The following is a 4,699-nucleotide window of genomic DNA, read 5'->3' on the forward strand; positions in this document are numbered from 1 at the left end:
ACACTCCCAAAAATAACATTTTACCAGCAATTTGGGCATCCTTTGGCCAAGGCAAGTTGACACATAAAATTAACCATCACAAAGTTCTTAAACATAATCAACAAAACACAGGGAGCAGAGATTTTTCAAGGATTTAGCACTGTCTAAATAATCACAAAAATAAAAAATCCTCTCAGAGATAATAGGGGATCCATGAACAATTCAACAAGGGATCTCTACAGAAACCTTGTGCCATGGCCCTCCTTTGTCAAGACCAGGAAAGAGGTTGTGATCTATTTTACTCAGGGGGAAAAAATCCAACTTTCTTTATGAGCTACAGAACCAAATACAACTGTCTATGTCAATCCAAGAGGATTATTTCTTTCCTCAGCATGAGAGTTTCACCTTGCTACCATAGAATTTTTCCCTTGGAAATATTTTTAAACTTTTTTTTTCCCCTTTAAGATTTTCAATAATAGAAATACAAAATCAAGAGGTTCTATTGCCTAAAGAAGAGATTTTTCATTTCTAAGAATCCTTACATTTAGAGACCTTTTAAACTGTTTGTCTAATTTTACAAGTTATAACAAAAAAAAACTTTTTAAACTTAATAACTTGAAGGCTTTTGCTGGAAGCTGAAAACTAGGTTCTAAATTAATATTCAGCATTCTAAAGATAAGAAATTGAATGTCTCAATTCATAATTGACTTTTTAGCTGCTTCATAGAATACATGAGAGATTGCCAAAGCCCATTATCATCAACATAAAAGTAGAGTTATATAAAGGGCTCATGTGGGTGAGCATTTAAATTTAGATTTATGCATATACAGTACTTCCCAAGTGGCCCAGGGCTCCCCTGGTGGCTGGGCAGTGAAAGAATCTGCCTGTCATGCAGGAGACACAGGTTCCATCCCTGGGTTGGGAAGATCCTCTGGAGAAGGCAGTAACAACCCATTCCAGTATTCTTGCCTGGAGAATCCCACGGACAGAGGAGCCTGGCGGGTTCCAGTCCATGGGGCTGCAAAGAGTCGGACATGACTGAACAACTAACACAACACAAAAACAAGTACTCTTGCCCGGAGAATTACATGGACAGAGAAGCCTGGTGGGTTATAGTCCATGGACTCGCAAAAGAGTTGGACATGACTTAGCGTCTAGACAACATATACAGACTATGTATAAAACGGCTGACTAATGAGAACCTACTATATAGCACAGGAAACTCTACTCAGTGCTCTGTGGTGAAGTAAATGGGAGGGAAATCTAAAACAGAAGGGATATATGTGTATGTATAACTGATTCAATTTATAGCAGAAACTAACACAACACTGTAAAGCAACCATGTGTGTGCTCAGTCACCCAGCTGCATCCAACTCTTTGCAACCCCATGGACTGTAGCCCTCCACGTTCCTCTGTCCATGGGATTTCCCAGAAAAAAAATTCCTCCTCCAGGGAATCTTTCCACCCCAGGGACTGAACCCACGTCTCCTGCATTGGCAGGTGGATTCTTTTTTTTTTTTTTCCTCTAAGGCATTTTATTTGTACGTATTACATCCCTAGAAAAAGAATCCAGGGATTTTCCCTCCTGTATGTTTTCGTCTTGCTTCTTCATGGTCCATGATGCCAGCTGAGGTTGTCAGTACAATGAAACCAAACTGACGGGGTGGGAGCAGGTTATTCTGCCATTTTTCTACATCTTTGAGTTGCACATCAAATCTGGGGCTGATCACTCCACACTTATTTAGCCTGCCTGTGAGGTTCACAACAATTTTCCCAGCCCTGTGATCATCAATGATTTCAAATTCGCCAATGAAATCATGCTTCATCATCACTGTTAGAAACCTGACGATGACCTTGGAGCACGGCCGAACTGGCGTTTGCCTCTCTTTTCGGCGTTGCTGATACTCTTGAGAGCATCAGCCAGGACATTCATGCGCACCATTCTGGTGGCGCGGAAAGAGTGGCAGGTGGATTCTTAAGCACTGAGCTACCTGGGCAGCCAGCAGCTATACACCAGTAAATATTTAAATAAGTAAATAAATTTAGATTTATGCATATAATTTAGTTATTTTTAGATAGAAGACTTTGATGCAAAGGCTTCTTTTTCAAAAAGGCATGAAAGAAAATCCGGACTGACGTCTCTTGAATTATCAAGTAATTTGGGAATAAGAAGGTCTTCAACACAGTTCACTTTACAGTTTTGAAATTGCAATTATGATACTAGTATAAGGACAGACATAGAGATCAATGGAATAAAATTGAAAGCCCAGATATCTGTAACTAACTGAGTCTCAACAAGTAGGCCAAGACAATTTAGTAGGGAAAGAATAGTCTTCAACAAATTGTTCTGGGACAACTACACATCCACATACAAAAGAATGAAGTTGAATCCCTAACTCACATCACATACAAAAATGAATTCAAAATGAATCAAAGACCTAAATGTAAGAACTAAAATCATAAAACTACTAGAAAAGATCATAGGCCTTAAATCCCATGCTTTGGATTAGGCAACAATTTCTTAAAAAAAAAAAAAAATACAAGCACAAGAAAGAAAAAAAAATAGATAAATTGCATGTCATCAAAATTTTAAAAATGTATATCGTCAAAATTAAAAACTTTTTGTGCTTTCAAGTTCCCTATCAAGCAAGTGAGGGGAGAAAAAAACACCATAGAAAAAGAGAAAATATTTGCAAATCATATATTAGATAAGGATCTAATATCTAGAATATATATATTTAAAAAAGCTTACACTGCAATGAAGAAAACTAACCCAATTTAAAAATGGGCAAAGGATCTGCAGACATATTTTAAAAGAAGTCATACAAATGGGCATCAGACACAGGAAAAATGGCCCAATATCATAGTCATTAGGGAAATGCAACTCAAACCACAATGAGATATCACTTCACATCTGCTGGCAAGCAAAAACAAAACAGATGGACAATAACAAGTGGTGACCAGGATGTGGAAAAACTGGAACCCTTTGACATTGCTGGTTAGAATGCAGAGCATCACAGCTACTTTGGAAAACAGTTCCACAGGTCCTCAAAATGTTTAAACATAGAGTCATATGACCCAACAATTTCACTCCTAGGCAATTAAAATCATAGGGCCACACAAAAACTCAATCATGTTCACAGCAGCATTATTCATAAAAGCTCAAGATGGAAACAACCAAGCTCATCAGTTGATGATTGGACAAACAAAATGTGCTATGTCCAATTAATGGAATATGATTTAAGGAATCAAGTATTTATTTAAGGAATAAAGTATTGACATAAGCTGTGAGATGAATGAACTTTGAAAACTCTATCATAGGTTGGACTTCTTTTTTTATGCAAAGGCAAAAAAAAAAAAAAAACAGACTCAAAGACCACATATTGTGTTGTTGTTGTTCAGCCACCAAGTCCTGTCTGACTCTTTGTGACCCCATGGACTACAGCACACCAGGTTCCTCTGACCTCCGCTATCTCCAGGAGTTTGCTCAAATTCACATCCACTGAGTTGGTGATACTATCTAATAGCTCATCCTCTGCTGCCCCCCTTCTCCTGCCCTCAATCTTTTCCAACATCAGGGTCTTTTCTAATGAGTAGGCTTTTCACATCAAATGGCCAAAGTATTGGAGCTTTAGCTTCAGCAACAGTCCTTCCAATGAATATTGAGGGTTGATTTCCTTTAGGATTGACTGGTTTGATCTCCTTGCAGTCCAAAGGACTCTCAGGCACCAGAATTTGAAAGCATCAGTTCCTCAGTGCTCAGCCTACTTTATGGTCCAACTCTCACATTCATACATGACTATGTGGAAAAACCATAGTGTTGACTATACAGACCTTTGTTGGAAAAGTGATTATCTCTGCTTTTTAGTAAGTTGTCTGATTCCTAAGATGTCAGTGTTCACACTTGCAATCTCCTCCTTGACCATATACAATCTACCTTGATTCATGGACCAAACATTCCAGGTTCCTATTCAATATTGTTCTTTATAGCATCAGACTTTACTTTCAATACCAGACACATCCACACATTCAGGCGTCGTTTCAACTTTGGCCCAGTCACTTCATTCTTGCTGGAGCTATTAGTAATTGCCCTCCACTTTTCCCTAGTAACATACTGGACACTTTCCAACCTGGGTGTGTGTGTGGGGTGGGGGGCGCTCATCTTATGGCATCATATCTTTTTGCATTTTCATTCTGTTCATGGAGTTCTCCAGGCAAGAATACTGGAGTGGATTCCATTTCCTTCCCCTGCGGACGACGTTTCATCAGAACTCTTCACCATGATCCGTCTGTCTCGGGTGGCCCTGCACAGATTGCTTATAGCTTCACTGAGTTACACAAACACATTCGCCACAACAAGGAGGGCTGTGATCCATGAAGGGGCCACATACTGTATGATTCCATTTATATGAAATGTTCAGAATAAGCAAATCTACAGATACAGCGAAGGAGTCAGAGACTAGAGGGTGATTGTTAATGAGAATGGGGTTTCTTTGGGAAATGATGAAAATGTTCTGGAATTAGACAGTGGTCATGGTTGCACACTCTGTAAATACCCTTAACTGTACACTTTAAAAGGGTGAATTTTATGATGCATGAATTATATTTTAATTAAAATAAGAAGCATAATTGTGTCTTTGAATTCTTTTCTAACAGGGACATAAAGGCAGAGAATTAGCTAAGCTGCCCAAAGTTGGCAGTGGAACCTGCATTCTAATTT

General features: G+C 38.7%; 1 pseudogene; it reads right to left on the reverse strand.

The window, feature by feature from the left end:
- Nucleotides 1-1,502: 1,502 nt before the first annotated feature.
- LOC133044337 (small ribosomal subunit protein uS8-like) lies at nt 1,503-1,941 on the reverse strand (annotated as a pseudogene).
- Between the last annotated feature and the right edge of the window lie 2,758 nt (nt 1,942-4,699).

The sequence above is a fragment of the Dama dama genome, chromosome 23, assembly GCF_033118175.1.
Source record: "Dama dama isolate Ldn47 chromosome 23, ASM3311817v1, whole genome shotgun sequence".
Lineage (NCBI taxonomy): Eukaryota > Metazoa > Chordata > Mammalia > Artiodactyla > Cervidae > Dama > Dama dama.